We start from the raw sequence: 24969 nt of genomic DNA on the forward strand, positions 1-24969 counted from the left end.
ATTTGGTCTGTCTGGGAACAGAGTGGAGGAGAGAGATATGGGTCTGTCTGGGAACAGAGTGGAGGAGAGATATGGTCTGTCTGGGAACAGAGTGGAGGAGAGAGAGATATGAGTCTGTCTGGGAACAGAGTGGAGAGGTCTGTGAGAACAGAGAGGAGAGAGATATGGGTCTGTCTGGGAACAGAGTGGAGGAGAGAGATATTGGTCTGTCTGGGAACAGAGTGGAGGAGAGAGCTATTGGTCTGTCTGGGAACAGAGTGGAGGAGAGAGCTATTGGTCTGTCTGGGAACCGAGTGGAGGAACAGAGTGGAGTTTGTCTGGGAACAGAGTGGAGGAGAGAGCTATTGGTCTGTCTGGGAACAGAGTGGAGGAGAGAGATTTTGGTCTGTCTGGGAACAGAGTGGAGGAGAGAAATATTGGTCTGTCTGAGAACAGAGTGGAGGAGAGAGATATGGGTCTGTCTGGGAACAGAGTGGGAGGAGAGAGATATGAGTCTGTCTGGGAACAGAGTGGAGGAGAGAGATATTGGTCTGTCTGGGAACAACAGAGTGGAGGAGAGAGATATTGGTCTGTCTGGGAACAGAGTGGAGGAGAGAGATATTGGTCTGTCTGGGAACAGAGTGGAGGAGAGAGATATTGGTCTGTCTGGGAACAGAGTGGAGGAGAGAGATATTGGTCTGTCTGGGAACAGAGTGGAGGAGAGAGATATGGGTCTGTCTGGGAACAGAGTGTAGGAGAGAGATATGGGTCTGTCTGGGAACAGAGTGGAGGAGAGAGATATGGGTCTGTCTGGGAACAGAGTGGAGGAGAGAGATATGAGTCTGTCTGGGAACAGAGTGGAGGAGAGAGCTATTGGTCTGTCTGGGAACAGAGTGGAGGAGAGAGCTATTGGTCTGTCTGGGAACAGAGTGGAGGAGAGAGATTTTGGTCTGTCTGGGAACAGAGTGGAGGAGAGAGATATGGGTCTGTCTGGGAACAGAGTGGAGGAGAGAGATATGGGTCTGTCTGGGAACAGAGTGGAGGAGAGAGATATGAACCGAGTGGAGGAGAGAGATATGAGTCTGTCTGGGAACAGAGTGGAGGAGAGAGATATGGGTCTGTCTGGGAACAGAGTGGAGGAGAGCAATATGGGTATGTCTGGGAACCGAGTGGAGGAGAGAGATATGAGTCTGTCTGGGAACAGAGTGGAGGAGAGAGCTATTGGTCTGTGTGAGAACAGAGTGGAGGAGAGAGATATTTGTCTGTCTGGGAACAGAGTGGAGGAGAGAGCTATTGGTCTGTCTGGGAACAGAGTGGAGGAGAGAGCTATTGGTCTGTCTTGGAACAGAGTGGAGGAGAGAGCTATTGGTCTTTCTGGGAACAGAGTGGAGGAGAGAGCTATGAGTCTGTCTGGTAACAGAGTGGAGGAGAGAGCTATTGGTCTGTCTGGGAACAGAGTGGAGGAGAGAGCTGTTGGTCTGTCTGGGAACCGAGTGGAAGAGAGAGATATGAGTCTGTCTGGGAACAGAGTGGAGGAAAGAGATATTGGTCTGTCTGGGAACAGAGTGGAGGAGAGAGATATGAGTCTGTCTGGGAACAGAGTGGAGGAGAGAGTGGAGTCTGTCTGGGAACCGAGGGAGGAGAGAGCTATGAGTCTGTCTGGGAACAGAGTGGAGGAGAGAGAACAGAGTGGATGGTCTGTCTGGGAACAGAGTGGAGGAGAGAGATATTGGTCTGTGTGAGAACAGAGTGGAGGAGAGAGATATGGGTCTTGTCTGAGTGGAGGAGAGAAATATGGGTCTGTCTGGGAACCGAGTGGAGGAGAGAGATATGAGTCTGTCTGGGAACAGAGTGGAGGAGAGAAATATGGGTCTGTCTGGGAACAGAGTGGAGGAGAGAGATATGGTCTGTCTGGGAACAGAGTGGAGGAGAGAGCTATTGGTCTGTCTGGGAACAGAGTGGAGGAGAGAGATTTTGGTCTGTCTGGGAACAGAGTGGAGTATTGGTCTGTGTGAGAACAGAGAGGAGAGAGAAGTGGGTTTGTCTGGGAACAGAGAGAGAGAGATATGGGTCTGTCTGGGAACAGAGTGGAGGAGAGAGATATTGGTCTGTCTGGGAACAGAGTGGAGGAGAGAGATATGGGTCTGTCTGGGAACAGAGTGGAGGAGAGCAATATGGGTATGTCTGGGAACCGAGTGGAGGAGAGAGATATGAGTCTGTCTGGGAACAGAGTGGAGGAGAGAGCTATTGGTCTGTCAGAGTGGAGGAGAGAGATATTTGTCTGTCTGGGAACAGAGTGGAGGAGAGAGATATTGTCTGTCTGGGAACAGAGTGGAGGAGAGAGCTATTGGTCTGACTTGGAACAGAGTGAGGAGAGAGATATTGGTCTGTCTGGGAACAGAGTGGAGGAGAGAGCTATTGGTCTGTCTGGGAACAGAGTGGAGGAGAGAGCTATTGGTCTGTCTGGGAACAGAGTGGAGGAGAGAGATATGAGTCTGGGAACAGAGTGGAGAACAGTGTGAGAACAGAGTGGAGGAGAGAAATATTGGTCTGTCTGGGAACAGAGTGGAGGAGAGAGCTATTGGTCTTTCTGGGAACAGAGTGGAGGAGAGAGCTATTGGTCTGTCTGGGAACAGAGTGGAGGAGAGAGCTATTGGTCTGTCTGGGAACAGAGTGGAGGAGAGAGCTATTGGTCTGTCTGGGAACAGAGTGGAGGAGAGAGCTATTGGTCTTTCTGGGAACAGAGTGGAGGAGAGAGCTATTGGTCTGTCTGGGAACAGAGTGGAGGAGAGTGCTATTGGTCTGTCTGGGAACCGAGTGGAGGAGAGAGATATGAGTCTGTCTGGGAACACAGTGGAGGAGAGAGATATTGCTCTGTCTGGGAACAGAGTGTAGGAGAGAGATTTGGGTCTGTCTGGGAACAGAGTGGAGGAGAGAGATGTGAGTCTGTCTAGGAACAGAGTGGAGGAGAGAGATATGAGTCTGTCTGGGAAATGAGTGGAGTAGAGAGCTATGAGTCTGTCTGGTAACAGAGTGGAGGAGAGAGATATGAGTCTGTCTGGGAACCGAGTGGAGGAGAGAGATATGAGTCTGTCTGGGAACAGAATGGAGGAGAGAGATATGGGTCTGTCTGGGAACAGAGTGGAGGAGAGAAATATGGGTCTGTCTGGGAACAGAGTGGAGGAGAGAGATATGAGTCTGTCTGGGAACAGAGTGGAGGAGAGCTATTGGTCTGTGTGAGAACAGAGTGGAGGAGAGAGATATTGGTCTGTCTGGGAACAGAGTGGAGGAGAGAGATATTGGTCTGTCTGGGAACAGAGTGGAGGAGAGAGCTATTGGTCTGTCTGAGAACAGAGTGGAGAGAACAGGGAACAGAGTGGAGGAGAGAGATATGGGTCTGTCTGGGAACAGAGTGGAGGAGAGAGCTATTGGTCTGTCTGAGAACAGAGTGGAGGAGAGAGATTTTGGTCTGTCTGGGAACAGAGTGGAGGAGAGAAATATTGGTCTGTCAGAGTGGAGGAGAGAGATGTGGGTTTGTCTGGGAACAGAGTGGAGGAGAGAGATATGAGTCTGTCTGGGAACAGAGTGGAGGAGAGAGATATGGTCTGTCTGGGAACAGAGTGGAGGAGAGAGATATGGGTCTGTCTGGGAACAGAGTGGAGGAGAGAGATATGAGTCTGTCTGGGAACAGAGTGGAGGAGAGAGCTATGAGTCTGTCTGGGAACAGAGTGGAGGAGAGAGATATTGGTCTGTCTGGGAACAGAGTGGAGGAGAGAGCTATTGGTCTGTCTGGGAACAGAGTGGAGGAGAGAGCTATTGGTCTGTCTGGGAACAGAGTGGAGGAGAGAGATATGGGTCTGTCTGGGAACAGAGTGGAGGAGAGAGAATATGTCTGTCTGGAACAGAGTGGAGGAGAGAGATATGGTCTGTCTGGGAACAGAGTGGAGGAGAGAGCTATGAGTCTGTCTGGGAACAGAGTGGAGGAGAGAGATATTGAGTCTGTCTGGGAACAGAGTGGAGGAGAGAGATATGAGTCTGTCTGTCTGGGAACAGAGTGTCTGGGAACAGAGTGGAGAGAGATATATGGTCTGTCTGGGAACAGAATGGAGGAGAGAGATATGAGTCTGTCTGGGAACAGAGTGGAGGAGAGAGATATGGGTCTGTCTGGGAACAGAGTGGAGGAGAGAGATATGAGTCTGTCTGGGAACAGAGTGGAGGAGAGAGCTATTGGTCTGTGTGAGAACAGAGTGGAGGAGAGAGATATTGGTCTGTCTGGGAACAGAGTGGATGAGAGAGATATGGTCTGTCTGGGAACAGAGTGGAGGAGAGAGATATTGGTCTGTCTGGGAACAGAGTGGAGGAGAGAGATATTGGTCTGTCTGGGAACAGAGTGGAGGAGAGAGATATGAGTCTGTCTGGGAACAGAGAGTGGAGGAGAGAGATATGTCTGGTCTGTCTGGGAAACAGAGTGGAGGAGAGAGATATGAGTCTGTCTGGGAACAGAGTGGAGGAGAGAGCTATTGGTCTGTGTGAGAACAGAGTGGAGGAGAGAGATGTGGGTCTGTCTGGGAACAGAGTGGAGGAGAGAGATATTGGTCTGTCTGGGAACAGAGTGGAGGAGAGAGATATGAGTCTGTCTGGGAACAGAGTGGAGGAGAGAGATATGGGTCTGTCTGGGAACAGAGTGGAGGAGAGAGATATGAGTCTGTCTGGTAACAGAGTGGAGGAGAGAGATATGGTCTGTCTGGGAACCGAGTGGAGGAGAGAGATATGAGTCTGTCTGGGAACAGAATGGAGGAGAGAGATATGGGTCTGTCTGGGAACAGAGTGGAGGAGAGAATATGGGTCTGTCTGGGAACAGAGTGGAGGAGAGAGATATGAGTCTGTCTGGGAACAGAGTGGAGGAGAGAGCTATTGGTCTGTGTGAGAACAGAGTGGAGGAGAGAGATATTGGTCTGTCTGGGAACAGAGTGGAGGAGAGAGATATTGGTCTGTCTGGGAACAGAGTGGAGGAGAGATATTGGTCTGTGTGGGAACAGAGTGGAGGAGAGAGATATGGGTCTGTCTGGGAACAGAGTGGAGGAGAGAGATATGGGTGGGGAACAGAGTGGAGAGAGAGCTATTGGTCTGTCTGGGAACAGAGTGGAGGAGAGAGCTATTGGTCTGTGTGAGAACAGAGTGGAGGAGAGAGATATGGGTCTGTCTGGGAACAGAGTGGAGGAGAGAGCTATTGGTCTGTCTGGGAACAGAGTGGAGGAGAGAGCTATTGGTCTGTCTGGGAACAGAGTGGAGGAGAGAGAGATTGGTCTGTCTGGGAACAGAGTGGAGGAGAGAGATATGGTCTGTCTGGGAACAGAGTGGAGGAGAGAGATATGAGTCTGTCTGGGAACAGAGTGGAGGAGAGAGATATTGGTCTGTCTGGGAACAGAGTGGAGGAGAGAGATATGGGTCTGTCTGGGAACAGAGTGGAGAGAGATATGAGTCTGTCTGGGAACAGAGTGGAGGAGAGAGATATGAGTCTGTCTGGGAAACTGGAGGAGAGAGCTATGAGTCTGTCTGGTAACAGAGTGGAGGAGAGAGATATGAGTGTGTCTGGGAACAGAGTGGAGGAGAGAGATATGAGTCTGTCTGGGAACAGAGTGGAGGAGAGAGATATGGGTCTGTCTGGGAACAGAGTGGAGGAGAGAAATATGGTCTGTCTGGGAACCGAGTGGAGGAGAGAGATATGAGTCTGTCTGGGAACAGAGTGGAGGAGAGAGCTATTGGTCTGTCTGGGAACAGAGTGGAGGAGAGAGATATTGGTCTGTCTGGGAACAGAGTGGAGGAGAGAAATGGGTCTGTCTGGGAACCGAGTGGAGAGAGAGATATGAGTCTGTCTGGGAACAGAGTGGAGGAGAGAGCTATTGGTCTGTCTGGGAAACAGAGTGGAGGAGAGAGATATTGGTCTGTCTGGGAACAGAGTGGAGGAGAGAGATATTGGTCTGTCTGGGAACAGAGTGGAGGAGAGAGCTATTGGTCTGTGTGAGAACAGAGTGGAGTCTGTCTGGGAACAGAGTGGAGGAGAGAGATATGGGTATGTCTGGGAACAGAGTGGAGGAGAGAGATATTGGTCTGTCTGGGAACAGAGTGGAGGAGAGAGCTATTGGTCTGTCTGAGAACAGAGTGGAGGAGAGAGATATTGGTCTGTCTGGGAACAGAGTGGAGGAGAGAGCTATTGGTCTGTCTGGGAACAGAGTGGAGGAAGGAGCTATTGGTCTGTCTGGGAACAGAGTGGAGGAGAGAGCTATTGGTCTGTCTGGGAACAGAGTGGAGGAGAGAGATATGGGTCTGTCTGGGAACAGAGTGGAGGAGAGAGATATGAGTCTGTCTGGGAACAGAGTGGAGGAGAGATATGAGTCTGTCTGGGAACAGAGTGGAGGAGAGAGATATGAGTCTGTCTGGGAACAGAGTGGAGGAGAGAGATATGGGTCTGTCTGGGAACAGAGTGGAGGAGAGAGATATGAGTCTGTCTGGGAACCGAGTGGAGGAGAGAGATATGAGTCTGTCTGGGAACAGAATGGAGGAGAGAGATATGGGTCTGTCTGGGAACAGAAATATGTGGAGAACAGAGAGAGAGATATTGGTCTGTCTGGGAACAGAGTGGAGGAGAGAGATATGAGTCTGTCTGGGAACAGAGTGGAGGAGAGAGCTATTGGTCTGTGTGAGAACAGAGTGGAGGAGAGAGATATGGGTCTGTCTGGGAACAGAGTGGAGGAGAGAGCTATTGGTCTGTCTGGGAACAGAGTGGAGGAGAGAGCTATTGGTCTGTCTGGGAACAGAGTGGAGGAGAGAGCTATTGGTCTGTCTGGGAACAGAGTGGAGGAGAGAGCTATTGGTCTGTCTGGGAACAGAGTGGAGGAGAGAGATATTGGTCTGTCTGGGAACAGAGTGTAGGAGAGAGATATGGGTCTGTCTGGGAACAGAGTGGAGGAGAGATATGAGTCTGTCTAGGAACAGAGTGGAGGAGAGAGATATGGTCTGTCTGGGAACAGAGTGGAGGAGAGAGATATGAGTCTGTCTGGTAACAGAGTGGAGGAGAGAGATGAGTCTGTCTGGGAACCGAGTGGAGGAGAGAGATATGAGTCTGTCTGGGAACAGAATGGAGGAGAGAGATATGGGTCTGTCTGGGAACAGAGTGGAGGAGAGAAATATGGGTCTGTCTGGGAACCGAGTGGAGGAGAGAGATATGAGTCTGTCTGGGAACAGAGTGGAGGAGAGAGCTATTGGTCTGTGTGAGAACAGAGTGGAGGAGAGAGATATTGGTCTGTCTGGGAACAGAGTGGAGGAGAAAAATATGGGTCTGTCTGGGAACCGAGTGGAGGAGAGAGATATGAGTCTGTCTGGGAACAGAGTGGAGGAGAGAGCTATTGGTCTGTGTGAGAACAGAGTGGAGGAGAGAGATATTGGTCTGTCTGGGAACAGAGTGGAGGAGAGAGATATTGGTCTGTCTGGGAACAGAGTGGAGGAGAGAGCTATTGGTCTGTGTGAGAGAGTGGAGGAGAGAGATATGGGTCTGTCTGGGAACAGAGTGGAGGAGAGAGATATGGGTATGTCTGGGAACAGAGTGGAGGAGAGAGATATTGGTCTGTCTGGGAACAGAGTGGAGGAGAGAGCTATTGGTCTGTGTGAGAACAGAGTGGAGGAGAGATATATGGGTCTGTCTGGGAACAGAGTGGAGGAGAGAGCTATTGGTCTGTCTGGGAACAGAGTGGAGGAAGGAGCTATTGGTCTGTCTGGGAACAGAGTGGAGGAGTCTGGTCTTTCTGGGAACAGAGTGGAGGAGAGAGCTATTGGTCTGTCTGGGAACAGAGTGGAGGAGAGTGCTATTGGTCTGTCTGGGAACCGAGTGGAGGAGAGAGATATGAGTCTGTCTGGGAACAGAGTGGAGGAGAGATATGAGTCTGTCTAGGAACAGAGTGGAGGAGAGAGATATGAGTCTGTCTGGGAAACGAGTGGAGGAGAGAGCTATGAGTCTGTCTGGTAACAGAGTGGAGGAGAGAGAGATGAGTCTGTCTGGGAACCGAGTGGAGGAGAGAGATATGAGTCTGTCTGGGAACAGAATGGAGGAGAGAGATATGGGTCTGTCTGGGAACAGAGTGGAGGAGAGAAATATGGGTCTGTGTGAGAACAGAGTGGAGGAGAGAGATATTGGTCTGTCTGGGAACAGAGTGGAGGAGAGAGATATGAGTCTGTCTGGGAACAGAGTGGAGGAGAGAGCTATTGGTCTGTGTGAGAACAGAGTGGAGGAGAGAGATATGGGTACTTCTGGGAACAGAGTGGAGGAGAGAGCTATTGGTCTGTCTGGGAACAGAGTGGAGGAGAGAGCTATTGGTCTGTATGGGAACAGAGTGGAGGAGAGAGCTATTGGTCTGTCTGGGAACAGAGTGGAGGAGAGAGATTGGTCTGTCTGGGAACAGAGTGGAGGAGAGAGCTATTGGTCTGTGTGAGAACAGAGTGGAGAGAGAGATATGGGTCTGTCTGGGAACAGAGTGGAGGAGAGAGCTATTGGTCTGTCTGGGAACAGAGTGGAGGAGAGAGCTATTGGTCTGTATGGGAACAGAGTGGAGGAGAGAGCTATTGGTCTGTCTGGGAACAGAGTGGAGGAGAGAGATATTGGTCTGTCTGGGAACAGAGTGGAGGAGAGAGCTATTGGTCTGTGTGAGAACAGAGTGGAGAGAGATATGGGTATGTCTGGGAACAGAGTGGAGGAGAGAGATATGGGTTTGTCTGGGAACAGAGTGTAGGAGAAATATGGGTCTGTCTGGGAACAGAGTGGAGGAGAGAGATATGGGTCTGTCTGGGAACCGAGTGGAGGAGAGAGATATGAGTCTGTCTGGGAACAGAGTGGAGGAGAGAGCTATTGGTCTGTGTGAGAACAGAGTGGAGGAGAGAGATATTTGTCTGTCTGGGAACAGAGTGGAGGAGAGAGATAGGTCTGTCTGGGAACAGAGTGGAGGAGAGAGCTATTGGTCTGTCTGGAACAGAGTGGAGGAGAGAGCTATTGGTCTGTCTGGGAACAGAGTGGAGGAGAGAGCTATTGGTCTGTCTGGGAACAGAGTGGAGGAGAGAGCTATTGGTCTTTCTGGGAACAGAGTGGAGGAGAGAGCTATTGGTCTGTCTGGGAACAGAGTGGAGGAGAGTGCTATTGGTCTGTCTGGGAACCGAGTGGAGGAGAGAGATATTGGTCTGTCTGGGAACAGAGTGGAGGAGAGAGATATGGTCTGTCTGGGAACAGAGTGGAGGAGAGAGATATGAGTCTGTCTGGGAACGAGTGGAGGAGAGAGCTATGAGTCTGTCTGGTAACAGAGTGGAGGACAGAGATATGAGTCTGTCTGGGAACCGAGTGGAGGAGAGAGATATGAGTCTGTCTGGGAACAGAATGGAGGAGAGAGATATGGGTCTGTCTGGGAACAGAGTGGAGGAGAGAAATATGGGTCTGTCTGGGAACCGAGTGGAGGAGAGAGATATGAGTCTGTCTGGGAACAGAGTGGAGGAGAGAGCTATTGGTCTGTGTGAGAACAGAGTGGAGGAGAGAGATATTGGTCTGTCTGGGAACAGAGTGGAGGAGAGAGATATTGGTCTGTCTGGGAACAGAGTGGAGGAGAGAGCTATTGGTCTGTGTGAGAACAGAGTGGAGGAGAGAGATATGGGTATGTCTGGGAACAGAGTGGAGGAGAGAGATATGGGTATGTCTGGGAACAGAGTGGAGGAGAGAGATATTGGTCTGTCTGGGAACAGAGTGGAGGAGAGAGCTATTGGTCTGTGTGAGAACAGAGTGGAGGAGAGAGATATGGGTCTGTCTGGGAACAGAGTGGAGGAGAGAGATATGGGTCTGTCTGGGAACAGAGTGGAGGAGAGAGCTATTGGTCTGTCTGGGAACAGAGTGGAGGAGAGAGCTATTGGTCTGTCTGGGAACAGAGTGGAGGAGAGAGCTATTGGTCTGTCTGGGAACAGAGTGGAGGAGAGTGCTATTGGTCTGTCTGGGAACCGAGTGGAGGAGAGAGATATGAGTCTGTCTGGGAACAGAGTGGAGGAGAGAGATATTGGATGTCTGGGAACAGAGTGTAGGAGAGAGATATGGGTCTGTCTGGGAACAGAGTGGAGGAGAGATATGAGTCTGTCTAGGAACAGAGTGGAGGAGAGAGATATGAGTCTGTCTGGGAAACGAGTGGAGGAGAGAGCTATGAGTCTGTCTGGTAACAGAGTGGAGGAGAGAGAGATGAGTCTGTCTGGGAACCGAGTGGAGGAGAGAGATATGAGTCTGTCTGGGAACAGAATGGAGGAGAGAGATATGGGTCTGTCTGGGAACAGAGTGGAGGAGAGAAATATGGGTCTGTCTGGGAACCGAGTGGAGGAGAGAGATATGAGTCTGTCTGAGTGGAGGAGAGAGCTATTGGTCTGTGTGAGAACAGAGTGGAGGAGAGAGATATTGGTCTGTCTGGGAACAGAGTGGAGGAGAGAGATATGAGTCTGTCTGGGAACAGAGTGGAGGAGAGAGCTATTGGTCTGTGTGAGAACAGAGTGGAGGAGAGAGCTATTGGTCTGTGTGAGAACAGAGTGGAGTAGAGAGATATGGGTCTGTCTGGGAACAGAGTGGAGGAGAGAGCTATTGGTCTGTCTGGGAACAGAGTGGAGGAGAGAAATATGGGTCTGTCTGGGAACCGAGTGGAGGAGAGAGACATAAGTCTGTCTGGGAACAGAGTGGAGGAGAGAGATATGGTCTGTCTGGGAACAGAGTGGAGGAGAGATATTGGTCTGTCTGGGAACAGAGTGGAGGAGAGAGCTATTGGTCTGTGTGAGAACAGAGTGGAGGAGAGAGATATGGGTATGTCTGGGAACAGAGTGGAGGAGAGAGATATGGATATGTCTGGGAACAGAGTGGAGGAGAGAGATATTGGTCTGTCTGGGAACAGAGTGGAGGAGAGAGATATGAGTCTGTCTGGGAACAGAGTGGAGGAGAGAGCTATTGGTCTGTGTGAGAACAGAGTGGAGGAGAGAGATATGGGTATGTCTGGAACAGAGTGGAGTAGAGAGATATGGGTCTGTCTGGGAACAGAGTGGAGGAGAGAGATATGGGTCTGTCTGGGAACCGAGTGGAGGAGAGAGATATGAGTCAGTCTGGAAACAGAGTGGAGGAGAGAGCTATTGGTCTGTGTGAGAACAGAGTGGAGGAGAGAGATATGGGTATGTCTGGGAACAGAGTGGAGGAGAGAGATATGGATATGTCTGGGAACAGAGTGGAGGAGAGAGATATTGGTCTGTCTGGGAACAGAGTGGAGGAGAGAGATATGAGTCTGTCTGGTAACAGAGTGGAGGACAGAGATATGAGTCTGTCTGGGAACCGAGTGGAGGAGAGAGATATGAGTCTGTCTGGGAACAGAATGGAGGAGAGAGATATGGGTCTGTCTGGGAACAGAGTGGAGGAGAGAAATATGGGTCTGTCTGGGAACCGAGTGGAGGAGAGAGATATGAGTCTGTCTGGGAACAGAGTGGAGGAGAGAGCTATTGGTCTGTGTGAGAACAGAGTGGAGGAGAGAGATATTGGTCTGTCTGGGAACAGAGTGGAGGAGAGAGATATTGGTCTGTCTGGGAACAGAGTGGAGGAGAGAGCTATTGGTCTGTGTGAGAACAGAGTGGAAGAGAGAGATATGGGTATGTCTGGGAACAGAGTGGAGGAGAGAGATATGGGTATGTCTGGGAACAGAGTGGAGGAGAGAGATATTGGTCTGTCTGGGAACAGAGTGGAGGAGAGAGCTATTGGTCTGTGTGAGAACAGAGTGGAGGAGAGAGATATGGGTCTGTCTGGGAACAGAGTGGAGGAGAGAGCTATTGGTCTGTCTGGGAACAGAGTGGAGGAGAGAGCTATTGGTCTGTCTGGGAACAGAGTGGAGGAGAGAGCTATTGGTCTTTCTGGGAACAGAGTGGAGGAGAGAGCTATTGGTCTGTCTGGGAACAGAGTGGAGGAGAGTGCTATTGGTCTGTCTGGGAACCGAGTGGAGGAGAGAGATATGAGTCTGTCTGGGAACAGAGTGGAGGAGAGATATGAGATAGGAACAGAGTGGAGGAGAGAGATATGAGTCTGTCTGGGAAACGAGTGGAGGAGAGAGCATGAGTCTGTCTGGTAACAGAGTGGAGAGAGAGATGAGTCTGTCTGGGAACAGAGTGGAGGAGAGAGATATGAACAGAATGGAGGAGAGAGATATGGGTCTGTCTGGGAACAGAGTGGAGGAGAGAAATATGGGTCTGTGTGAGAACAGAGTGGAGGAGAGAGATATTGGTCTGTCTGGGAACAGAGTGGAGGAGAGAGATATGAGTCTGTCTGGGAACAGAGTGGAGGAGAGAGCTATTGGTCTGTGTGAGAACAGAGTGGAGGAGAGAGATATCTGTCAGAGTGGAGGAGAGACATTGGTCTGTCTGGGAACAGAGTGGAGAGAGCTATTGGTCTGTCTGGGAACAGAGTGGAGGAGAGAGCTGGGGAACAGAGTGGAGGAGAGAGATATTGGTCTGTCTGGGAACAGAGTGGAGGAGAGATTGGTCTGTGTGAGAACAGAGTGGAGAGAGATATGGGTATGTCTGGGAACAGAGTGGAGGAGAGAGATATGGGTTTGTCTGGGAACAGAGTGGAGGAGAGAATATGGGTCTGTCTGGGAACAGAGTGGAGGAGAGAGATATGGGTCTGTCTGGGAACAGAGTGGAGGAGAGAGATATGAGTCTGTCTGGGAACAGAGTGGAGGAGAGAGCTATTGGTCTGTGTGAGAACAGAGTGGAGGAGAGAGATATTTGTCTGTCTGGGAACAGAGTGGAGGAGAGAGCTATTGGTCTGTCTGGGAACAGAGTGGAGGAGAGAGCTATTGGTCTGTCTGGGAACAGAGTGGAGGAGAGAGCTATTGGTCTGTCTGGGAACAGAGTGGAGGAGAGAGCTATTGGTCTGTCTGGGAACAGAGTGGAGGAGAGAGCTATTGGTCTGTCTGGGAACAGAGTGGAGGAGAGAGCTATTGAACAGAGTGGAGGAGAGTGCTATTGGTCTGTCTGGGAACCGAGTGGAGGAGAGAGATATTGGTCTGTCTGGGAACAGAGTGGAGGAGAGAGATATGAGTCTGTCTAGGTCTGAACAGAGTGGAGGAGAGAGATATGAGTCTGTCTGGGAACAGAGTGGAGGAGAGAGCTATGAGTCTGTCTGGTAACAGAGTGGAGGACAGAGATATGGTCTGTCTGGGAACAGTGGAGGAGAGAGATATTGGTCTGTCTGGGAACAGAATGGAGGAGAGATATGGGTCTGTCTGGGAACAGAGTGGAGGAGAGAAATATGGGTCTGTCTGGGAACCGAGTGGAGGAGAGAGATATGAGTCTGTCTGGGAACAGAGTGGAGGAGAGAGCTATTGGTCTGTCTGAGAACAGAGTGGAGGAGAGAGATATTGGTCTGTCTGGGAACAGAGTGGAGGAGAGAGATATTGGTCTGTCTGGGAACAGAGTGGAGGAGAGAGCTATTGGTCTGTGTGAGAACAGAGTGGAGGAGAGAGATATGGGTATGTCTGGGAACAGAGTGGAGGAGAGAGATATGGGTATGTCTGGGAACAGAGTGGAGGAGAGAGATATTGGTCTGTCTGGGAACAGAGTGGAGGAGAGAGCTATTGGTCTGTGTGAGAACAGAGTGGAGGAGAGAGATATGGGTCTGTCTGGGAACAGAGTGGAGGAGAGAGCTATTGGTCTGTCTGGGAACAGAGTGGAGGAGAGAGCTATTGGTCTGTCTGGGAACAGAGTGGAGGAGAGAGCTATTGGTCTGTCTGGGAACAGAGTGGAGGAGAGAGCTATTGGTCTTTCTGGGAACAGAGTGGAGGAGAGTGCTATTGGTCTGTCTGGGAACCGAGTGGAGGAGAGAGATATGAGTCTGTCTGGGAACAGAGTGGAGGAGAGAGATATTGGTATGTCTGGGAACAGAGTGTAGGAGAGAGATATGGGTCTGTCTGGGAACAGAGTGGAGGAGAGATATGAGTCTGTCTAGGAACAGAGTGGAGGAGAGAGATATGAGTCTGTCTGGGAAACGAGTGGAGGAGAGAGCTATGAGTCTGTCTGGTAACAGAGTGGAGGAGAGAGATATGAGTCTGTCTGGGAACCGAGTGGAGGAGAGAGATATGAGTCTGTCTGGGAACAGAATGGAGGAGAGAGATATGGGTCTGTCTGGGAACAGAGTGGAGGAGAGAAATATGGGTCTGTCTGGGAACCGATAGGGAGTCTGTCTGGGAACAGAGTGGAGGAGAGAGCTATTGGTCTGTCTGGGAACAGAGTGGAGGAGAGAGATATTGGTCTGTCTGGGAACAGAGTGGAGGAGAGATATGAGTCTGTCTGGGAACAGAGTGGAGGAGAGAGCTATTGGTCTGTCTGGGAACAGAGTGGAGGAGAGAGCTATTGGTCTGTCTGAGAACAGAGTGGGTCTGTCTGAGGAACATTGGTCTGTCTGGGAACAGAGTGGAGGAGAGATATGGGTCTGTCTGGGAACAGAGTGGAGGAGAGAGACATAAGTCTGTCTGGGAACAGAGTGGAGGAGAGATATATTGGTCTGTCTGTGAACCGAGTGGAGGAGAGAGATATTGGTCTGTCTGGGAACAGAGTGGAGGAGAGAGCTATTGGTCTGTGTGAGAACAGAGTGGAGGAGAGAGACAGAGTGGAGGAGAGAGATATGGGTATGTCTGGGAACAGAGTGGAGGAGAGATATTGGTCTGTCTGGGAACAGAGTGGAGGAGAGAGATATGGGTCTGTCTGGGAACAGAGTGGAGGAGAGAGCTATGGTCTGTGTGAGTCTGTCTGGTAACAGAGTGGAGGAGAGAGATATGAGTCTGTCTGGGAACAGAGTGGAGGAGAGAGATATTGGTCTGTCTGGGAACAGAGTGGAGGAGAGAAATATGGGTCTGTCTGGGAACAGAGTGGAGGAGAGAGATATGGTCTGTCTGGGAACAGAGTGGAGAGAGATAGAGATATTGGTATGTCTGGGAACAGAGTGGAGGAGAGAGCTATTGGTCTGTGTGAGAACAGAGTGGAGGAGAGAGATATGGGTCTGTCTGGGAACAGAGTGGAGGAGAGAGATATGGTCTGTCTGGGAACAGAGTGGAGGAGAGAGATATTGGTCTGTCTGGGAACAGAGTGGAGGAGAGAGCAGGTGTGTGTGAGAACAGAGTGGAGGAGAGAGCTATTGGTCTGTCTGGGAACAGAGTGGAGGAGAGAGCTATTGGTCTGTCTGGGAACAGAGTGGAGGAGAGAGCTATGGGAACAGAGTGGAGGAGAGAGCTATTGGTCTGTCTGGGAACAGAGTGGAGGAGAGAGCTATTGGTCTGTCTGGGAACAGAGTGGAGGAGAGAGCAGGTCTGTGTGAGAACAGGAGGAGAGAGATATTGGTCTGTCTGGGAACAGAGTGGAGGAGAGAGATATTGGTCTGTCTGGGAACAGAGTGGAGGAGAGAGCTATTGGTCTGTGGAGAACAGAGTGGAGGAGAGATTTTGGTCTGTCTGGGAACAGAGTGGAGGAGAGGATGTCTGGGAACAGAGTGGAGGAGAGAGATATGGGTATGTCTGGGAACAGAGTGGAGGAGTATGGTCTGTCTGGGAACAGAGTGGAGGAGAGAGCTATTGGTCTGTGTGAGAACAGAGTGGAGGAGAGAGATATGGGTCTGTCTGGGAACAGAGTGGAGGAGAGAGCTATTGGTCTGTCTGGGAACAGAGTGGAGGAGAGAGCTATTGGTCTTTCTGGGAACAGAGTGGAGGAGAGAGCTATTGGTCTGTCTGGGAACAGAGTGGAGGAGAGTGCTATTGGTCTGTCTGGGAACCGAGTGGAGGAGAGAGATATGAGTCTGTCTGGGAACAGAGTGTAGGAGAGAGATATGGGTCTGTCTGGGAACAGAGTGGAGGAGAGATATGAGTCTGTCTAGGAACAGAGTGGAGGAGAGAGATATGAGTCTGTCTGGGAAACGAGTGGAGGAGAGAGCTATGAGTCTGTCTGGTAACAGAGTGGAGGAGAGAGAGATGAGTCTGTCTGGGAACCGAGTGGAGGAGAGAGATATGAGTCTGTCTGGGAACAGAATGGAGGAGAGAGATATGGGTCTGTCTGGGAACAGAGTGGAGGAGAGAGATATTGGTCTGTCTGGGAACAGAGTGGAGGAGAGAGATATTGGTCTGTCTGGGAACAGAGTGGAGGAGAGAGATATTGGTCTGTCTGGGAACAGAGTGGAGGAGAGAGCTATTGGTCTGTGTGAGAACAGAGTGGAGGAGAGAGATATGGGTACTTCTGGGAACAGAGTGGAGGAGAGAGCTATTGGTCTGTCTGGGAACAGAGTGGAGGAGAGAGCTATTGGTCTGTATGGGAACAGAGTGGAGGAGAGAGCTATTGGTCTGTCTGGGAACAGAGTTGAGGAGAGAGCTATTGGTCTGTCTGGGAACAGAGTGGAGGAGAGAGATATTGGTCTGTCTGGGAACAGAGTGGAGGAGAGAGCTATTGGTCTGTGTGAGAACAGAGTGGAGAGAGATATGGGTATGTCTGGGAACAGAGTGGAGGAGAGAGATATGGGTTTGTCTGGGAACAGAGTGTAGGAGAAATATGGGTCTGTCTGGGAACAGAGTGGAGGAGAGAGATATGTGTCTGTCTGGGAACCGAGTGGAGGAGAGAGATATGAGTCTGTCTGGGAACAGAGTGGAGGAGAGAGCTATTGGTCTGTGTGAGAACAGAGTGGAGGAGAGAGATATTTGTCTGTCTGGGAACAGAGTGGAGGAGAGAGCTATTGGTCTGTCTGGGAACAGAGTGGAGGAGAGAGCTATTGGTCTGTCTTGGAACAGAGTGGAGGAGAGAGCTATTGGTCTGTCTGGGAACAGAGTGGAGGAGAGAGCTATTGGTCTGTCTGGGAACAGAGTGGAGGAGAGAGCTATTGGTCTTTCTGGGAACAGAGTGGAGGAGAGAGCTATTGGTCTGTCTGGGAACAGAGTGGAGGAGAGTGCTATTGGTCTGTCTGGGAACCGAGTGGAGGAGAGAGATATTGGTCTGTCTGGGAACAGAGTGGAGGAGAGAGATATGAGTCTGTCTAGGAACAGAGTGGAGGAGAGAGATATGAGTCTGTCTGGGAACAGAGTGGAGGAGAGAGCTATGAGTCTGTCTGGTAACAGAGTGGAGGACAGAGATATGAGTCTGTCTGGGAACCGAGTGGAGGAGAGAGATATGAGTCTGTCTGGGAACAGAATGGAGGAGAGAGATATGGGTCTGTCTGGGAACAGAGTGGAGGAGAGAGCTATTGGTCTGTCTGGGAACAGAGTGGAGGAGAGAGCTATTGGTCTGTCTGGGAACAGAGTGGAGGAGAGTCTATTGGTCTGTCTGGGAACCGAGTGGAGGAGAGAGATATTGGTCTGTCTGGGAACAGAGTGGAGGAGAGAGATATGAGTCTGTCTAGGAACAGAGGGAGGAGAGAGATATGAGTCTGTCTGGGAACAGAGTGGAGAACAGAGTCTGTCTGAGGAGAGGAGAGATATGAGTCTGTCTGGGAACAGAGTGGAGGAGAGAGATATGAGTCTGTCTGGGAACAGAATGGAGGAGAGAGCTATTGGTCTGTCTGGGAACAGAGTGGAGGAGAGAGCTATTGGTCTTTCTGGGAACAGAGTGGAGGAGAGAGCTATTGGTCTGTCTGGGAACAGAGTGGAGGAGAACTGTCTGGGAACCGAGTGGAGGAGAGAGATATTGGTCTGTCTGGGAACAGAGTGGAGGAGAGAGATATGAGTCTGTCTAGGAACAGAGTGGAGGAGAGAGATATGAGTCTGTCTGGGAACAGAGTGGAGGAGAGAGCTATGAGTCTGTCTGGTAACAGAGTGGAGGACAGAGATATGAGTCTGTCTGGGAACCGAGTGGAGGAGAGAGATATGAGTCTGTCTGGGAACAGAATGGAGGAGAGAGATATGGGTCTGTCTGGGAACAGAGTGGAGGAGAGAAATATGGGTCTGTCTGGGAACTATTGGTCTGTGTGAGAACAGAGTGGAGGAGAGAGATATTGGTCTGTCTGGGAACAGAGTGGAGGAGAGAGATATTGGTCTGTCTGGGAACAGAGTGGAGGAGAGAGCTATTGGTCTGTGTGAGAACAGAGTGGAGGAGAGAGATATGGGTATGTCTGGGAACAGAGTGGAGGAGAGAGATATGGGTATGTCTGGGAACAGAGTGGAGGAGAGAGATATTGGTCTGTCTGGGAACAGAGTGGAGGAGAGAGCTATTGGTCTGTGTGAGAACAGAGTGGAGGAGAGAGATATGGGTCTGTCTGGGAACAGAGTGGAGGAGAGAGATATGGGTCTGTCTGGGAACAGAGTGGAGGAGAGAGCTATTGGTCTGTCTGAGAACAGAGTGGAGGAGAGAGCTATTGGTCTGTCTGGGAACAGAGTGGAGGAGAGAGCTATTGGTCTTTCTGGGAACAGAGTGGAGGAGAGTGCTATTGGTCTGTCTGGGAACCGAGTGGAGGAGAGAGATATGAGTCTGTCTGGGAACAGAGTGGAGGAGAGAGATATTGGACTGTCTGGGAACAGAGTGTAGGAGAGAGATATGGGTCTGTCTGGGAACAGAGTGGAGGAGAGATATGAGTCTGTCTAGGAACAGAGTGGAGGAGAGAGATATGAGTCTGTCTGGGAAACGAGTGGAGGAGAGAGCTATGAGTCTGTCTGGTAACAGAGCGGAGGAGAGAGAGATGAGTCTGTCTGGGAACCGAGTGGAGGAGAGAGATATGAGTCTGTCTGGGAACAGAATGGAGGAGAGAGATATGGGTCTGTCTGGGAACAGAGTGGAGGAGAGAAATATGGGTCTGTCTGGGAACCGAGTGGAGGAGAGAGATATGAGTCTGTCTGGGAACAGAGTGGAGGAGAGAGCTATTGGTCTGTGTGAGAACAGAGTGGAGGAGAGAGATATTGGTCTGTCTGGGAACAGAGTGGAGGAGAGAGATATGAGTCTGTCTGGGAACAGAGTGGAGGAGAGAGCTATTGGTCTGTGTGAGAACAGAGTGGAGGAGAGAGGTCTGTGTGAGAACTATTGGTCTGTCTGTCTGGGAACAGAGTGGAGGAGAGAAATATTGGTCTGTCTGGGAACAGAGTGGAGTGGAACCGGTGGAGGAGAGATATGAGTCTGTCTGGGAACAGAGTGGAGGAGAGAGATATGGGTCTGTCTGTGAACCGAGTGGAGGAGAGAGATATTGGTCTGTCTGGGAACAGAGTGGAGGAGAGAGCTATTGGTCTGTGTGAGAACAGAGTGGAGGAGAGAGATATGGGTATGTCTGGGAACAGAGTGGAGGAGAGAGATATGGATATGTCTGGGAACAGAGTGGAGGAGAGAGATATTGGTCTGTCTGGGAACAGAGTGGAGGAGAGAGCTATTGGTCTGTGTGAGAACAGAGTGGAGGAGAGAGCTATTGGTCTGTCTGGGAACAGAGTGGAGGAGAGAGCTATTGGTCTGTCTGGGAACAGAGTGGAGGAGAGAGCTATTGGTCTTTCTGGGAACAGAGTGGAGGAGAGAGCTATTGGTCTGTCTGGGAACAGAGTGGAGGAGAGTGCTATTGGTCTGTCTGGGAACAGAGTGGAGGAGAGAGCTATTGGTCTGTGTGAGAACAGAGTGGAGGAGAGAGATATTGGTCTGTCTGGGAACAGAGTGGAGGAGAGAGATATGAGTCTGTCTGGGAACAGAGTGGAGGAGAGAGCTATTGGTCTGTGTGAGAACAGAGTGGAGGAGAGAGATTTTGGTCTGTCTGGGAACAGAGTGGAGGAGAGAGATATGAGTCTGTCTGGGAACAGAGTGGAGGAGAGAGCTATTGGTCTGTGTGAGAACAGAGTGGAGGAGAGAGATATGGGTTCTTCTGGGAACAGAGTGGAGGAGAGAGCTATTGGTCTGTCTGGGAACAGAGTTGAGGAGAGAGCTATTGGTCTGTCTGGGAACAGAGTGGAGGAGAGAGATATTGGTCTGTCTGGGAACAGAGTGGAGGAGAGAGCTATTGGTCTGTCTGGGAACAGAGTGGAGGAGAGAAATATGGGTCTGTCTGGGAACCGAGTGGAGGAGAGAGATATGAGTCTGTCTGGGAACAGAGTGGAGGAGAGAGATATGGGTCTGTCTGTGAACCGAGTGGAGGAGAGAGATATGGGTCTGTCTGGGAACCGAGTGGAGGAGAGAGATATGAGTCTGTCTGGGAACCGAGTGAGGAGAGAGCTATTGGTCTGTGTGAGAACAGAGTGGAGGAGAGAGATATTGGTCTGTTTGAGAACAGAGTGGAGGAGAGAGATATTGGTCTGTGTGAGAACAGAGTGGAGGAGAGAGATATTGGTCTGTCTGGGAACAGAGTGGAGGAGAGAGCTATTGGTCTGTCTGGGAACAGAGTGGAGGAGAGAGAAATGAGTCTGTCTGGGAACAGAGTGGAGGAGAGAGAAATGGGTCTGTCTGCGAACAGAGTGGAGGAGAGAGATATGAGTCTGTCTGGGAACAGAGTGGAGGAGAGAGCTATTGGTCTGTCTGGGAGAGATGAAACACAACACATACTGCTGTCACACCTAGAGGAGGATGTGGCTGTGAAAGAAGAGGAATATCAAGGGTAGGAATTTAAACTGAATAATATAATGGTGGAAAACAGTTCACATATAGGTTCCCAGATCCCGACAAATGGGCCTCACAATACTTGGAAGGTAACGGAAACGAAGGAAGAAGGGTAAACACACAAACAAACATACTGTAAAGTTATCCGAACCTTTTCCGATTCTGCACACACACAGAGGTCATCAGTGTACAGTTTAATGCAGCTAGATTTGAGATGGGCCAGGATACAGCAGGATACCATGGTAGTACACAGCTCTCCTACAGCTGTTCTCCCCAGCAAAATCCACCAGCCTGTCAGCCAAGGGAAAATCCACCCAGTCAGTCAACCAAGGGGAGATCCACCCAGCCTGTCAGCCAAGGGGAGATCCACCCAGCCAGTCAGCCAAGGGAAGATCCACCCAGCCAGTCAGCCAAGGGGAGATCCACCCAGCCAGTCAGGCAAGGGGAGATCCACCCAGCCAGTCAGCCAAGGGAAGATCCACCCAGCCAGTCAGCCAAGGGAAGATCCACCCAGCCCAGTCAGACAAGAGGAGATCCACCCAGTCTGTCAGCCAAGGGGAGGTCCACCCAGCCTGTCAGCCAAGGGGAGATCCACCCAGCCAGTCAGCCAAGGGAAGATCCACCCAGCCAGTCAGCCAAGGGGAGATCCACCCAGCCAGTCAGCCAAGGGGAGATCCACCCAGCCAGTCAGCCAAGGGAAGATCCACCCAGCCAGTCAGCCAAGGGGAGATCCACCCAGCCTGTCAGCCAAGGGGAGATCCACCCAGCTCAGTCAGCCAAGGGGAAATCCACCCAGCTCAGTCAGCCAAGGGGAGATCCACCCAGTCAGCCAAGGGGAGATCCAGCCCTGTCAGCCAAGGGGAGATCCAGCCCAGTCAGCCAAGGGGAGATCCACCCAGCCCAGTCAGCCAAGGGGAGATCCACCCAGCCTGTCAGCCAAGGAGTTCCACCCAGCTCAGCAAAATCCCACCCAGCCTGTCAGCCAAGGGGAGATCCACCCAGCTCAGTCGGCCAAGGGGAGATCCACCCAGCCTGTCAGCCAAGGGGAGATCCGACCAGCTCAGTCAGCCAAGGGGAGATTCACCCAGTCAGCCAAGGGGAGATCCATCCAGCCCAGTCAGCCAAGGGGAGATCCAGCCCAGTCAGCCAAGGGGAGATCCAGCCAGTCAGTCAGCCAAGGGAGATCCACCCAGCCTGTCAGCCAAGTGGAGATCCACCCAGCCTGTCAGCCAAGGAGAGATCCACCCAGCTCAGTCAGCAAGGGAAATCCACCCAGCCTGTCAGCCAGGGGAGATCCACCCAGCTCAGTCAGCCAGGGAGATCCACCCAGTCAGTCAGCCAAGGGAGATCCACCCAGCCTGTCAGCCAAGGGAGATCCAGCCAGGAGATCCAGTCAGCCAAGGGAAGATCCACCCAGCCCAGTCAGACAAGAGGAGATCCACCCAGTCTGTCAGCCAGCCTGTCAGCCAAGGGGAGATCCACCCAGCCAGGCAGCCAGGAAGATCAGCCAGTCAGCCAGGGGAGATCCACCCAGCCAGTCAGCCAAGGGGAGATCCACCCAGCCAGTCAGCCAAGGGAAGATCCACCCAGCCAGTCAGCCAAGGGGAGATCCACCCAGCCTGTCAGCCAAGGGGAGATCCACCCAGCTCAGTCAGCCAAGGGGAAATCCACCCAGCTCAGTCAGCCAAGGGGAGATCCACCCAGTCAGCCAAGGGGAGATCCAGCCCTGTCAGCCAAGGGGAGATCCAGCCCAGTCAGCCAAGGGGAGATCCACCCAGCCCAGTCAGCCAAGGGGAGATCCACCCGGCCTGTCAGCCAAGGAGAGATCCACCCAGCTCAGTCAGCAAGGGGAAATCCACCCAGCCTGTCAGCCAAGGGGAGATCCACCCAGCTCAGTCGGCCAAGGGGAGATCCACCCAGCCTGTCAGCCAAGGGGAGATCCGACCAGCTCAGTCAGCCAAGGGGAGATTCACCCAGTCAGCCAAGGGGAGATCCATCCAGCCCAGTCAGCCAAGGGGAGATCCAGCCCAGTCAGCCAAGGGGAGATCCAGCCAGTCAGTCAGCCAAGGGGAGATCCACCCAGCCTGTCAGCCAAGTGGAGATCCACCCAGCCTGTCAGCCAAGGAGAGATCCACCCAGCTCAGTCAGCAAGGGGAAATCCACCCAGCCTGTCAGCCAAGGGGAGATCCACCCAGCTCAGTCAGCCAAGGGGAGATCCACCCAGTCAGTCAGCCAAGGGGAGATCCACCCAGCTCAGTCAGCCAAGGGGAAATCCACCCAGCTCAGTCAGCCAAGGGGAGATCCACCCAGTCAGCCAAGGGGAGATCCACCCAGTCAGCCAAGGGGAGATCCAGCCCAGTCAGCCAAGGGGAGATCCAGCCCAGTCAGCCAAGGGGAGATCCACCCAGCCCAGTCAGCCAGCCTTTTAGTGGGGAGGGGTTGATATATCACCATAAAGCCAAGGAGATTGAACTCTCCTTCTCTCTCTCTCTCTCTCTCTCTCTCTCTCTAGCTCTCTCTCTCTCTCTCTCTCTCTCTCTCTCTCTCTCTCTCTATGTAGCTCTCTCTCTCTCACTATCTCTCTCGCTATCTCTCTCTCTCTCTGTCTCTCTCTCTCTCTGTAGCTCTCTCCATAGCTCTCTCTCTCTCTCTCTGTAGCTCTCTATGTAGCTCTCTCTCTCCGTAGGTCTCTCTCTCTCTCTCCGTAGCTCTCTCTCTCTCTCTCTCTCTCTCTCTCTCTCTCTCTCTCTGTGTAGCTCTATCTCTCTCTCTCTGTAGCTCTCTCTCTCTCTATGTAGCTTTCTCTCTCTCTCTATGTAGCTCTCTCTCTCTCACTCTCTCTTTCTATGTAGCTCTCTCTCTCTCTATGTAGCTCTCTCTCTCTCTAGCTCTCTCTCTCTCTATGTAGCTCTCTCTCTCTGTCTCTCTCTCTCTCTCTCTCTCTCTCTCTCTCTCTCTCTCTCTCTCTCTCTCTCTCTCTCTCTCTCTGTCTCTCTCTCTCTCTCTCTCTCTCTCTCTCTCTCTCACTTGGACCTTTCCCTTTGTCCTACCTCCCCCTGCTGGTTGCAACTCTTCCTCTACTTCCCTTTTCCTTTCCCAAGTCTTTCTGGATGTCTTACAGCACTCAGCGTTTATCAGAATATCAGTGTTTAGTTTAGTGTAGCCTGTTACAGCAGCAGGTTATCCTCACAACAACATATCCTGCTTGTTAGGACAGGGTTGGGACAGACTTCCAGTGTTTGTTTCTTTAATTAGTATCCAATGCAGCTATTATGAATGATTTTCAGTTACAGAGAATAACTGCTGACAAATTCAATTATTTGAAAATGGAGAACTTAATGGTCCATGGTAATGATTAATTTAGTAAAATAAAAATCCCCTTCATGGTGTTATTTCATGGTGAAAGTTACTGTTGGCACAGGGATGGATACCGTAGAGCAATTAAAATGTTGTCTGAGTGGTGCACACAACTGTAATAATCCTTACCTTTAAACATTTACTTTATTTTAACTGCTTAAAGTTTGCACATATAGAGGGGTGTGTGTGTGTGTGTGTGTGTGTGTGTGTGTGTGTGTGTGTGTGTGTGTGTGTGTGTGTGTGTGTGTGTGTGTGTGTGTGTATTTCACATATTTCTGCGTGTGTGTTAGTTAGTTAGAGTTAGTCTCTACCTCCCCAAAAGCCTCTTCCTCTCGGCCCCTGCCTCCCTGCCTGAAGACAATGACAGAGATCCACTGTGTTATTCTGTGGTCCTTTAGTCTTCCCTCTTCTGGAGGACTGGACACGGGGGTCTGGCACTGCCTCTGCCCCAGCACACTGCACCGGCTCTGGGCACGAGAGGTGGAGGTAGGGGCCTGGAAGTATGGGGGCATGGGGGTGTGGAGGTCTGGGATGGGGGCTGGTGGTTTAGGGGGTAGGAGGTTGTGAGGGTTCAATTTCGACACAGCAGAAAGAGAGTCTGAAAAGGGATGGGGGGGTGGAGTGGGGGTGGCAGGGGTCAGTGACAAGTGGCACACATGGGGTGGGTGTGGGGTGAAGTGGGGTGGAACAAGTGCTATAGAGAGTAGAGGGACTGTGTTTTCCCATGGTCCGCTAGCAACCCCCCCCAGTCTTCTCCATGCACCCCCAATCCCAGGCAGGTCTCTCTCTCTACTAGCTGTGGCAGGATAGGAGAGGAGGAGAGGGGTCAGCTCAGTTACAGACCTCGGGGCCGGCGTGTTTTCAATGAATTGATACAGACGAAGAACTCCAACACAATGGATGGATTACCTCGGCCAAAATAGACCACCTCGCCTCGCAGACACGTACTGACACTCACACACTCACGTGCACATGGTCACGCACACGGCCGCAGACACGCACAAACACACTACG

Source organism: Oncorhynchus nerka, linkage group LG5 (genome assembly GCF_034236695.1).
Source record: "Oncorhynchus nerka isolate Pitt River linkage group LG5, Oner_Uvic_2.0, whole genome shotgun sequence".
Classification (NCBI taxonomy): Eukaryota; Metazoa; Chordata; class Actinopteri; order Salmoniformes; family Salmonidae; genus Oncorhynchus; species Oncorhynchus nerka.